General features: G+C 51.1%; 1 protein-coding gene and 1 long non-coding RNA gene across 5 annotated transcripts in view; one reads left to right on the top strand and one right to left on the bottom strand.

Annotated features, from left to right (window-relative positions):
* The first annotated feature begins 3,396 nt into the window (after positions 1-3,396).
* The window catches only part of PGAP4 (post-GPI attachment to proteins GalNAc transferase 4), a 14,585-nt gene continuing 4,686 nt past the window's right edge, over positions 3,397-13,295 (top strand). Inside the window, exon 1 of one of the 4 annotated variants that reach the window (XM_084628003.1) lies at positions 3,397-3,527. The gene's annotated coding sequence lies outside the window, so the exon portion shown is untranslated. Of the gene's footprint in view, positions 3,528-3,894; positions 4,167-4,186; positions 4,322-11,424; positions 11,517-13,295 lie in introns of those variants that run through there. The other 3 variants (XM_084628004.1, XM_084628005.1, XM_084628006.1) reach the window with 3 other exon arrangements.
* LOC311520508 overlaps positions 3,526-13,295 on the bottom strand; it is a 21,435-nt gene continuing 11,665 nt past the window's right edge. The window contains exons 2-3 of the long non-coding RNA XR_014711620.1: positions 5,981-6,037; positions 3,526-3,663 (exon numbers count right to left, since the gene is read on the bottom strand). This is a non-coding gene — a long non-coding RNA (uncharacterized lncRNA). The remainder of the gene's footprint in view (positions 3,664-5,980; positions 6,038-13,295) is intronic.

The raw sequence follows: 13,295 nt of genomic DNA, 5'->3' as shown, positions 1-13,295 counted from the left end.
TGCGCACATTAAGGCTGGCCTCACCGCTAATCACTCTGAGAGTGTCATACACATCTTTCAAAGGAACAGTAGCTAAAACTCTGTAAATTGTTAAATAATATGAGCTTGGAGAAATTGAGGGTGGGGAGGAGGGTTGTTTGAAGGCCAGAAAAGGGAGTTCAGGAGGGGATCCCGATAAAGTATGAGTTGTAGCTGTTTGATGATACCCCATATGGGTTCCAGTGTAGGGTGTGATAGGTGACATCTAGGGGCATGTGACTGGAGGAGGTTTCCAAGCACATCATCAGAAGCAAGCTCCCCACAGCCTAGGACACACCAAAGCCAAGCAATGTCAGACCCTGCCAAAACAACAGGTGCAAAATCTGCAGATATATCTCCAATGATCTACACCCCCAACAACACACCTTTCAAGACCCCGGGGTCCTATAAGTGCCTATTACAACATGTGGTGTTCCTCAGCCAGTGCACTAAATCCCCCAATAACAACTATGTGGGTGAAACCAGACACTCACTCTTGAATGAACTCACAAAGGAAACTGATAAAAGACAAAAATACCCTGTCACCTGTGGGTGAACACTTTTCACAAAGTGATCACTCTGCATCTGACCTCAGTCCCCCTCCTCAAAGGACACCTGCACAACACTTTCAAAAGATAAGTGTGGGAGATTAAATTCATAACTTTGCTAGACACTAAAATCATGAACTGAATAGAGACAATGGGTTTATGGCTTATTACAACAATCTATAACCCACTAACGACCCTCCCCCAGCCACTTGGCCATGAATGGTCCCTTGATATGTGTTAACAATTTATGCTAAACCATCTGTTCCACCTTGTATTTAGCTGTGACTTTCTGCACAGGTGCCCGGGCTCCAGGAATATTCAGGGCCGGGGGCCTAGCTCCACCAATGTTTGGAGCCGGGTCTCTCCCCCGGCCCTTCCTGGAGTCTCCCCCGGCCCCTGCCTGCTGCCCCCAGGGTCCCAGAGCATCCCTGCCTGATTGAAAGCAGGCTGCTGCCCTGCCTCTCTGTGCTGCTCTCCCTCGCCTATCCTGCTGGCCGCTGCACAAGAGCAGCATCAGCAGCAGGCAGCTGCCTTAGCCTGCTGCTGCACCTGTGGAGGGGAGGAGGTGCACACATGATTGGCAACCCTCCTCTCCCCCAGCACCTACCTGCAGGCAATGCCCAAGAGGCTTCGGGCCTGGAGACATCTGGAGCGAACCTCACTCACCTGAGCAGCTGCTGGGGTTTTGGTGAGTGTCTGACCCTGTGATTCCCCCCAACTCCCACAGCCACCACTTCTGCCCCACGCTGGCCAAGAGGCAGCCCGATCCCCCACCACCTGTGAGGCTACAGTGAGGGGCAACAGCAGGGGAGGATGATGGTATGCCCTCCCCCCCCACCACAGGGGAGGCAAGGGGCTTCTTGGACCTGAGAAGGGCCCTAGGAACATGTGCAGTGACAGTGGTGTGAGGTGAGTGTGCTGCTGGGTTGGGGGAGAGTCCTCTCTGGCCCTAGCCCCAGGGCAGCCTGTCTGCACCCCAAGCTCCTCATCCCTGGCTCCTCCCCACCCCAGAGCCTGTGCCCCCAGCCACAGCCCTCACCCCCTGAACCCCAACCCCCTGCCCCAGCCCAGACCCCTCACCCAAACTCCCTCTTGAAGCCTGCCTCCTACATCCCCGCCTGCACCCCAACTCCCCCAACCCAGAGCCTGCACCCAAACTCCATCCCAGAGCCCACCCACTGCACTCTAACCCCCTGCCCCAGCCTAGAGCCCGCGCCCCGCACCCAATCGCCCTCCCAGAGCCTGACCCCTCCTGCACCCAGACTTCCTCCCAGACCCTTAGGGATGGTGGGGCGGGGGGAGCACAACTTGGACCTGTTCTGGGTACCACCAAAAATTACACAAACCTGCTGCCCCTGACTCTGCAGAAGAGTGCTGTGCAAACTCTAAGGCAGTGGTTTTCAAACTTTTTTTCTGGCAACCCAATTGAAGAAAATTGTTGATGCCCGTGACCCAATGGAGCTGGGGATGAGGAGGTTGGCGTCTGGGAGGGGCTCAGGGCTAGGGGTGAGGGTTGGGAATGAAGGGTTCAGGATGTGGGAGGGGACTCTGGCTGGACAGGGGGTTGGGGAGGGGGTCAGGGCTCTGTGCTGGGGGTGCAGGCTCTGGGGTGGGGCTGGAGATGAGGGGTTTGGGGTGCAGGAAGGGGCTCTGGGTTTGCAGGGGAGCTAAGGGCTGTGGTAGGGGGTTGAGGTGCAGGCTTACCTCCGTCGGCTCCCACTCTGTGGTGCAGCCGGGGTGCAGAGGCAGGCTTCTTACCTATCCTAGCGCCATGGTCCGTGCTGTGCCCCGGAAGCGGCCAGGCCCTATCCTGCCTTAGCTGGGCAGGACCACCAACAGGACTTTTAGGGATCTAGTCGGCAGTGCTGACTAGAGCCGCCGTGACCCCGTCCCTTCCATTCTGTGACCCAGTTCTGGGTCACGACCCACGGTTTGAAAACCGCTGCTCTAAGGCCTTGTCTACATTACATTCACTCTCCCCTCAACATATACAGTGGTTCTCTCTCTCTCTCCTATACCCTCCACCCCCACCCCCCAGCGATTTAATTACAACTGTACATTGGCGTAACTTACATCAATAAAACTCTGTAGTGTAGACAAGGCCTAAATCTTGTCTCTCACCAACAGAAGTTAGTCCAATAAAGATTTTACCTCACCCACACAGTCTCTCTAATATCCTCAAACCCACACAGCCACAACAACACTGCATAAATCAAGAAAGACCTTTATTCTGGAGAATATAGTGGTATCACGGTGCATGACAGAAGAGCAACCGGGTTATGTCATAAAGGATCAGATGGAGGAAGGAGCTTTTAAACATAGCCAGAGAATGATCAGTGTACATGAAATCCTGAGTAGGAAAAGGGCAAATTGGGGGTAATCTGGATTACGAGCCAGAACAGGGAATTGCAACTGTCTCCAACAGTGAAGGGGTTAACATTTCATTCGTCCTACTGGAATGTTAATGGACCACAGCAGAAATCCGGGAGTCTGGCTGCAACAGGAGCTCAGTCCTTGGCTTTGTTAACATTTGTGCTGGTTATTTTTCCTCTCATTCTTTCACACCTCTTCTTTCTCTCTCGTTTTTGGTCTCTCTCTCTCTCTCTCTCTCTGTGGCTTGTGTGGTCACGTTTGGTTTTAAGTGCCTGTTGTAATCCCATCCTCCTGGCCTGAGAGGGAGGAGGAGGGAAACGGCATGCGAGAAGCGAGCAACAAGATAAAATGGATAGCAGAGGCAAGAAGCCTGGAGGGTGGAAGATTGTGCTGCGAGGGAACATTAGAAAGGAAAGGGGAGACGCCCAGGATTTATAAAAACCAGCGGCTCAGGTTTTCAGGATTCCTAGCTCTTTCCTTCTCTACATGCGGGGCAAGACTCCAGCTAGGAAAACCCGCAATTCCTTCTTACTGTATTTTCCAGCCCAGCTTCGGTGCCGTTTTTCCATTATGGCTTTTGCTGCTGTGGTGAGTTTGGTTGTTGTTGTTTGTTATACAGGGGTGCCAGGAGGCTTAATAAATCAATGGTCCTTTGAGATCCCCAGATGAAAGGCACTAGCTCGTCCAAGTACATGATATGTCGCTCCCGCCAGCTGTACCGTTCCTGTGGGGGAGATATAAGCGGGGGGGGTGGAAACTGAATGGCTGCAGGGAGCTTTGCATGAGGGTCAACAGGGGGACTGCCGTTCTGGGAGCGAACCGCAGGGCGCTCTGATCACTGGGGCAGGGGAACAGGCACTGCGGAAGCCCCAGCAGGGACAAGATGGATGCTTCGTGCTTGCTGAAGGGGGGGGGGGGGCGGGGCAGGAGAGGTGGAGAGCAGGGGAAACGGATCGTGGTCAGGGCACGGAAGAACAAGCCGCCCGGAGGAAAATGTAATGAAGAGCTCGTGTAAGGAAGCAAATGACGGCTTCCCAAAACGATTCCTGAAGTCAGGCTGAGTGAACGTAGCCCGAATTTCCGAGGACAACCTCCCTGCAAGGGGCTTGCGGCCTGTTGGCATCTAAGGAGCAGCTGCGGCTCCCTTGCCTTGGGAGAGACTGGGAAGGGGCGAGGGCGAGAATCGGCTCAGCCGACGCTCCCTCCTCTTGGGCCACCATCACCAAGGTAACCGCCCTTCTCCCCAAGCGGTCCCGCGGCCTGTCTCCCGGCCTCCCTGCAGGAGAAGAAAGCCCCGGGGGGAAACGAGGGCTGAGGTGTGAGATGGTCACAAACTGTTGCACGGGAAGCTTGCAGCCGCGCTGGGTGTGCGGTAAACCCGCGTGAGTACCCTGGCGAGCCCTGTGCGCCTGTGGCGGGGGGAAGTGCTTGTAACCGGAACCACTGCGGGCCGGGGCCGGCTCTAGGCCCCAGCAAAACAAGCCGGTGCTAGGGGCGGCTTCCCGTGCCCCCCGCCGCCCCAGCTCGCCTCCGCCTGCCCCGCCCAGCGCCCCGCCGCTGCTCCGCTCTTTGGCCTGCCCAGCCTGGGGGGGACCCGCAGGAAGCAATGCGGGATGCCGCAGGCCCGGTGGAGGAGGAGGGGCCGGGGATTTGGGGAAGGGGTTGGGAAGGGGGCGGACCCGAGGGGGGGGCACGAAAAAAAAGCGAGGGCGGCCAAAAATCCTAGAGCCGGCCCAGCTGGGGATGGCTCTCTCTAAAGTCGCTGGGAAGATGGCTTCATGCACAACTTCTGAACTGCCATCAATGCGCCGTGCTTCAGCACCTCAACTAGCATTTGCTGGGAGGGCAGGGGAAGGAGCTGCTCCCCTTTACCGTTAGTCAAAGCCTGCTGCTTTGCTGCCTCTCAAAGGAGGGGTGTGCAAAATATGTGTGCGCAGGCAACCTACTTTCCAGCTGCTCTATTTTTCCCATTCACCCTCCCTTACCAGCTGTAGGGATGGGCCTAAATAGATCAGTCCTCTGCCCTAGAGCCAGTAGCATCAGGTTTGCTGTCGCTTCTTGCTGGGTGGTGGGGGTGGCACATAGGGGAAAAGGCTGCCCACAGAGCTCTGAATCTTTCCGAGTTGAATACAAAGAAAATGATCTGATGCTGCTTAAGATTTCCAACTGTGTCGTTCAAAATAGGTGACTAATGTTTGCCTCTGAACTCTGGCTGGAATCTAGATCCTCTGGTTCACATTTTTATTGTGCAGGCTGGAAACTTTCAGACTTATTTGCAAAGGCCTTTGATCACAAGGAAGTATGTGCCTGAGGCTGTTTTTAGACAACTGAGAGGCAATAAAGATAAAGCATTTCCTGAGTGGCACAATGATGACCCCATTCCCCTGTGTTTTGTGCCCCTCAGGGGAATGGGGAGTTGTACTGCCATGCATGTGGCTAATGCAGAGGTTTTGCTAGTAATGAGTGTTAAATACCTGGGGTGCGGGGTGGTAGGAACAGCTCCTGACCTTGTGAGATCCTAGACAACAAGTCACTTTTCTACACCCTTCTGATTCCCCTCCTACCTTTCTTCTGTCAGGTTTTGTCTATTTAGGCAGGGCGCTCTTCAGGGCAGGGCTTGTCTCTTCCTATATTTATGTACAGTGCCTAGTCAAGGGGGCTCCAATCTCAGATGGGGCCTCTAGTTGCTACATCATACAGATGATGATGATGATGATAACACCAGGGAGAGGAAGTCACCTGTAGGTCTGAAATTCCTGTAGTGCAGAGTAAATGACACTGAGAGCTGGAGCCCCACCCCTCCAGGACAGAAAGTCAGAACCCCACTTCCTCCAATCTGCTAATCAGCAGAGCTAAGCCAGCATGGAGGAGCTTTTTGGCCAAGAGCAAAGCAGATTAACTTCACCCCTGAAGTAAAGGCGGCAACGGGGAAGGAACTATAACTGAGTCATAGTTTGGTGGTTGGTCTGCTCCTGGGATGGCATAGTTTACTCAGGGCAAATTGTAAGGGTAACCTCTGGCTATGACACCCATTTACTCACTTATTTAACAGCTTGCCTCTGGTTTCACCTTCCTTTTTCAGTACTCTTTCAGTAAGCCTGCTCAAACAGAGGTAAACAAGGTTTAATTCTTTTCCGTCAATCTCCATCAATCTCCATGCACTTGTCTAGGCTAAGAAACAAAGCCAGCTGGACAAAACACGGCCCTTTCTGACTGGTGTGGAAAATGACTGTTCCACTGTTGTAGATGAAGCCGAACAAGTTCAACACCTGCCATAAGCCAGCCTGGCCAATCGCTAACTCTAGCAGGGGTCAGTCATGCTTTAGGTTTGTCTATATCAGCATGACAACCATTTTCACGACTGGTTGAAGTGGATGATGAGGGACCGAGAGCAGCGTCTAGCTGATAGCGGTCATTCACAGGCCACATTTAAGTGACCAGTCTCTAGCTGTTCTTATATGTGTAAGTAGAGTTTTGCAATGAAGGCCTAATTTGTTATAACAGCTCTGTTGTCACTTAGGCATCTAAATGAAATGACCAGATTTTTCATGAGTGCTCAGCACGCAACAGATCCCATTACTGTCAGTGGGAGCAATTGGGTGCTGAGCTCTTTAGAAAATCTAGCCTGAAAATGACCTCTTGAAACTAATCTCCAGCCTATCAGAATTTAGGGTATGAGTTGCTGTACTAGGTCAGACGAGTAGTCCATCCTAGTCCAGTATCTTGTCTCTAGCAATGCTTGGGACCTGAGGCTTCAGCAGAACTTGAAACCCCTGTAATACACCTAGCTGATGGTGTGAAGTGATACATGAAGTGGGAGTGAGAACAAAGGGAATTCTCTTATTTTTTCTTATGCGTTTAAGCTGGTCTGCCAGCAGGGTCTTTGCAGACCCTGTTTATTGCAACTGTTAACCTCTAAAAGTTCTTTATATTTTAGTGGGTTTTAACTACCTGACTTCCGCTTAAATCACCACACTAAAAATATCACCCCACAGCCAGAACTCATCTTCTCTGGCAAAGTGGGTTAGTAGTCAGAGCTGCTAGGCCCTGAGCCTGCAATTGAATCCCATGTAGGTGGACCTTGAACCTCCCGTGATGCCTGGGGGCTTGGTGTAGATGCAAAATTTCGCTCACATGGATGTAATTGCAGGAGCAGGGCACAAGTCAGACTTTCCCATTAACAGGGCCAGCTCTAGGCCCCAGCAAAACAAGCAGGTGCTTGGGGTGGCACATTTCTAGGGGCGCCATTCTGGTGCTGGCCATGCTGCCCCCCGAAATGTGCCCCCGCCGCCCCAGCTCGCCTCCGCCTGCTCCCCTGAGTGCGCCGCTGCCACTCCGCTTCTCCCCCCTCCCTTCCAGGCTTGCTGCGTGCGAAACAACTGTTTGTTACAGTCACCGTTTTGCGCAGCAAGCCTCGGAGGCGGGGGTGGAGCAGAGGTGAGCTGGGGCGGGGAGCGGTTCCTCTTCCCCCCTCCCCGCTACTTCCTGCACTCCCCCCACACCCTTGCTCACCTCCGCTCTGCCTGCTCCCCTGAACGCACTCCTCTCCCTCACCTGAGAGGAAGGGGGGAGAAGCAGAGTGGCGGCGTGTTCAGGGGCGCAGGCGGAGCAGAGGTGAGCAAGGGCGGGGCGTTGCTGGGCGGGAGGGAATGTGGCATGCCCAGGGGAGGAAGTGGGGCCTGGGAATTGGGGATGGGGTTGGGAAGAAGCGGAGTTGGGGTGGAGCTGGGGGGCATGAAAAAAAGCGTGGGCGGCCAACATTTTTTTTGCTTGGGACAGCAAAAATCCTAGAGCTGGCCCTGCCATTATACACAACCACACATTGCTGCACACGTCTGTAATCATAACAGCTGATATTTCCATAACACCTTCTATCCTGAGGGTCTACATATTGTGAGCTGGGTGAAACATTGTTACAGGTAGAGTTAAAACCTCAGGAAGTTTGATAGGTGTGAACATAGCCTTCAATTAACATAACAGTAAGGGAAAGCACTCACCGAAGACAAAAGGAGTACAGTAGAACCTCAGAGTTACGAACTGACTGGTCAGCCACACAACTCATTTGGGCAGCAGCAGCAGCGACACCCTCCCCCCCCCCCCCCCAAACAACAAAACAAAAACCAAATACAGTACAGTACTGTGATAAATGTAAACTTAAAAAAAAAAAGGGCGGGGGAGAGTTTGACAAGGTAAGGAAACTATCTGTGCTTGTTTCATTTAAATGAAGATGGTTTTCTTCCGCATAGTAAAGTTTCAAAGCTATATTAAGACAATGTTCAGTTGTAAACCTTTGAAAGAACCACCATAATGTTTTGTTCAGAGTTACAAACAACCTCTAGTCCCCAGGTGTGTGTAACTCTGAGGTTTTACTGTATGTGAACCCACTCAGGAGCTTTTGCTGAATATTGTTTTGAGGAGGTTTGCATGTAGGCATGTGTGTAGGCAGAACAGAAAATAAACTAGGAGAGACAAGCAGAAGAATGGAGGGATAGCTCAGTGGTTTGAGCATTGGCCTGCTAAACCCAGGATTGTGAGTTCAGTCCTTGAGGGGGCCATTTAGGGATCTGGGGCAAAAATTGGGGATTGGTTCTGCTTTGAGCAGGGGTTTGGACTATAAGATCTCCTAAGGTCCCTTCCAACCCTGATATTCTGTTCTATGAAAGCAGTGTCTGACCCTGGAAGAAGCATGAGGACAGGTTTTTGGGTCAGGAACACAGGCAGAGAAGATTATTCTTAGTTCTGTTCACAAAATAAGCTGTTTCTTACTGTTTGATTCCTACTGTGTTCAGAGACACAGGACTCTGTATATTCTGTGTAAATAAACAAAACTGCATCAGAGAAATACCAATCTGTCACCAATTTCTACTCCTACCTGGAACATCCCCAGGGCCTCAAACTTTGGCTAGCCACTTGGGTCAAAAAGGAGCAACAATATGGTTCACAAAGAGAACTCATCAGGAAGTGTGGTCACTTTCAGGTGGAGCTGTAAAGCAGTGACTTTGGAGAACAGGTTTTGTTATGGTAGGAGAGGAATGGAAGAATTTCTCTCTTCATCTTTCATGGCCTAGCCTTCCAGCCAGGTCATCTCTTTGCAGTTCTATCTCCTTCCAGCTAAAGAATCCACACCAACACCCAAACAGAGCTCCTTCTGTCCCTCTCAAGCTGTTGAAGTTCTAAGCTTTTTTACCCTTGCTGGGCACTGCAGAGTTATTTCTTTGCTCCTTTGACTCAGGACTACCTCCTAGGCTTTTTTCCCCACTCCCTCCCCTTCCTGGGGACTCTGGCAACTTCTACCAGCGACCTCCCTGCTTCGTAGACACTCTATTTCCAAGGCCCCCACAGGAGTTTAATTTGCTCCGTGGTTCTCTCTACCCTGCCTTCACCAGGCTCTTCCCAGAAAGCTGGCACTTCCACTGGTCCTCTGTCCTAGATTTCCCCTTTCTGACAAAGTTTTGCCTCTACGAAGTCCTCCCTGACTCTTTCCCAGCTGGGGTCACTACTGGTAATTAAGCCACCAGATCAGGATCTGCTTGGGGGGTGGGGCAGGTAAACTGCTAAGTAACAGGTAAGGCTAAGGCTGACTTTCCTTAAAGGGCCTGCTAGCCTTTGGCAGGCCATTATACAGATGATAGGGCCAGTCTAGTTCTCTTGGCCCCTTTGACTTGAGTTCCCCCCCACACCTCTACATACCTAGGAAACAGCCTCTTGCTCCCATCTGGCTGCGCTCGAGTCCCAGAAGCTGTGGTGATTCCCTTCCTCCTCCACCTGTTTATGTCTTGGTGACCCTTCTACTACTCCTATGTGAACAGGAAGTCAGTAGATGGAGCCACAACACAACTTTCCAGGCCAGGAGAAAGACAGGAAATTGCAAGCACCTCTGCGGTGACCTGCAGGCACAGTGATCTGGGGATGGCACCCGGATGACTGGCTGTGTGTGTACAGCACGGATCCCAGAGAGTGAGACCCTATGCAAGCGCACAGGTCTCAGGGTACCTCTGATTCACCAAACTGTGTTCCATCCAAGTGTCTGTTTTGCTGGCAGCCAGTCCCGCATTCCTCTCTTTCCCAAGTAGTTCAAAGATGCCTCTCCTGAAGGGTATGTGAAGAATAGGTGGCATCCACTTCCTGCTCTTCACTGCCTCAGACATGCCACCCTCAGATAATGATCATCTTTCGTGGGAGGGACCTTCTCAGACAGGGATTTCCTAGCACCCAAGTATGTGTTTCTGAAAACTACAGAGCCAGAACAGCTTGCTGCGGGCCCACAGCTCCTCCAGCGCTGGCTTCCAGTTTGTTCGGCGGAGGGAGCGTGATTTCCTTCTTCTACTCTGAGAATGTTAATGCCACCATTGATTGTGCTCCCCACTCACAGATGCGGGGCCTGATCCTGCAGGGCCTTACAGACACAAGCAGCCCTGCTGATATCAATGTGCCCACACCCATGTACTTGTGCAAGCGAGGCTTTGCAGCATCCGGCCCTTCATGCAAGTGCTCCCTTCACCACTGCGCCTGACAAACTGAGGAGCAGGGGCAGTACATTCACCAAATTAGCCCAAGATAGCTTCAGAAGTGGACCTCAAGTCTATAGCGTCCTTAGGCCTTCAGGTCCTCATGCCCTGATTCCTGAGGACCCTGGGCCCATATGCAGAACAGCAGTACAACTCTGCTCTAATACCCTTTCTGGGGTTGTGAGACATGCAAGATTTTTTTAGAAGGTAAGTCATCAAACACAAATTAAGCACAGGCACATAAGTACAACTACTTTGTTTCATCAAACCTATGTATTTCTTAACATTATACTTTTTCTTTTTTTTAATGATTACTGTAATAGGCAAAGTTTTTAAGATAATTGTAGTGTAATTTTTGATAAGGGCTTCAGCGCCCTAGCTGGCAGGAGGGCTGAGCAGGGCCGGAGGCTCGGACCTCGGCTGGCAGGGGTCCAGGTGGCTGGAACCCCAGACCAGCAGCGAGGTGAGCAGGGCCGGCGGCTGGTATCCCAGGCCGGCAGCAGGCAGAGCAGGGCCGACGGCCGGGACCCCTGGTGGCAAGGGGCCGGCGACTGGAACCCCAGACTGTCAGCAGGCTGAGCTAGGTGGCAGACAGAACCCCAGACCGGCAGTGGCTCACCCGCCGGTTCCTGCCAGCCGCCCCGCTCAGGACCCAGGCTGGCAGCGGGCTGAGCGGGGTCAGGGGCTGGGACCCCAGCTGGCAGCAGCGTGCCAGTAAAAATTAGCATGCGTGCCGCAGGTTGCCAACCCCTGTGTTAATGTAACCTATGTGCCTAATAGGGAGATGTCTCTTTAAGAGACCCACTGTGGGATGTAGGAGTGAGCTGTGTCTGGGTCACTGTTGCTAGGCAGATTAAGCACCCCACAGCCAGAAGCTTCTGGAATTGGGTATGGATGGTAGCATTGAGTCTGCTCCTATAGGTTCCCTGTTGCTGGGGTCAGACTCCATGGGGGCAGGCAGTCAGGGCACCTGCTGTACAAAGGGCCAACATGTGCCCTGTGTGAGTTGGGAGAAGCTGAGCCCAGGAGCAGGAAGCAGGCTGTTGTCCCTAACTCAAGCATTTTGCAGGTTAGTGATACTGTTACCTTCTAACAGGGAAGCCTGGGCAATGCTAATTATAGCAAGGGGAAATTGGGAGGAAAAAAATAACAACTTCCGTTTTAATTGTACTGTACGCTTCGAATGTTTTGATTTTAGCCAAACTGGTCCAGTTACATTGTCTCAGCTAGTGTGATTCACCAACTTTTCTTTAAATGTAGTAATGGGGAAAGAGTCACTTCTATTTTACTATTCTCAGTGTTGTATTTTCTTGTAACAGGGTTTTCTTTAAATCTAAATATGTAACTGAGCAGTTGGTTAAACTGACTGGCTAGCAGTGATTTCAGCAGAGGAAGAGTCTGTCCGGATTCCAACTGAAGATTCCTACAAGCTAGGGGAGGGATGATGTTGTTTTAGACTCAGCAGACTGTATAGATTTGGTGATCAAAGGCTCTGAGATTTAGGTGAACTAAACCTAAGATTTGGGGAACTTTCAGTTTCTTCTCACTGTGTTTCTGTGGAGACTGAAGATTTTAATTTTTCTTTATTTATGTTTATGTATAAATGAAGGCAATATATGTAGATTGTAAAATAGGCATGTTATGCTGTAAAATTAGATTATTATTTGTTTATCATAAGATTTTATAAAGTTATTTAAATTCATTTCTTAGTTCCTTTAGGGCCTTGAATGTGGGGAGGTTGACACTGTGCAATCCTTGCTGAAAATCCTTAGAGATTTTGGGTCTCCAGCTACTTTCCTATGGGAGTTGGGTATTTTTAGGCACTGGAGAAGGGCAATGAAGTGGACTATAGTCCACCCAAAGGTTACACTAACTGTGTAAACCAAGTGCATTAAGACTGTTAGGAGTGGGCTAGTGGCAGCCCAGAAGAGTGGGGCAGAGTAGATGGACATGGCAAAGACTAATTTTTAGGAAGTTAGAGGGGGTTGATTGGTTCAGCTTTGAATTCAAATGTTTAATTAACTCTTAATTCTGAATCTGAGTTAACTGCTCAATCAGAAGATACATCCAGTTGCTCCTGAATATACTGAGTCTTTGTCTATCCTCACACTTTTGTTGGTAAAACTTTTGCCGGTCCGGGTGTGAAAAAATACCCCCTGACCAACATACGTTTCACCAACAGAAGTGCTGGTGTGCACAGCACTATATTGGCGGGAGTTGCTCTCCTGCTGACATAGCTCCCACCACCCATTGGGGTGGTTTAATTATGCCAATGGGAGAGCTCTCTCCTGCCAGTGTAGAGCGGCTCCATGGGAGACCTTACACTGGCCAGCTGCAGCGGTACAGCTGTGCATCTATAAGGTCTGTAATGTAGACACAGCTTGAGAGGCTTGATCTGCCTCTTTAACGTGGTCCAGAAAGAGGGAGCAACCTGGGAGTAGGGGATCGGAATGGCTTTATTTAATAGAAGGAGAGGGGGGTTAATAATGCATTCTTCCACTGAGTCTGAGTTGTCTACTTAGATTGCAAGCTTTTTGAGACAGACACAGGTGTATGTACATCACCCAATACAGTAGGGTCCCAATCTCAGTTATGATAATATCAGTATCATCATAATAATGGTACTAACAAGATCAGAGTCCCCAGCAATCTCATGGGACTCTCTGACCATTGTGCATGATGTAGTAGCCCCAATGAACTCAGCGACTGAGGATGGAACCCTGGACTCCTTCATAAGTCCTTCTATTATTTCTTATGCTGTCCCAGTACGGGACCCACTGAGCATGATGCCCAAGGACCTTTTCCCACTGCTGCTTCCGTGGCATGGCATTCATTTCCCCATGAGCAC

Source organism: Lepidochelys olivacea (genome assembly GCF_965140295.1).
Source record: "Lepidochelys olivacea isolate rLepOli2 genome assembly, chromosome: 5".
Lineage (NCBI taxonomy): Eukaryota > Metazoa > Chordata > Testudines > Cheloniidae > Lepidochelys > Lepidochelys olivacea.
The sequence above is the reverse complement of the archived record's forward strand: the minus strand, read 5'-3'. Positions and strand labels throughout refer to the sequence as shown.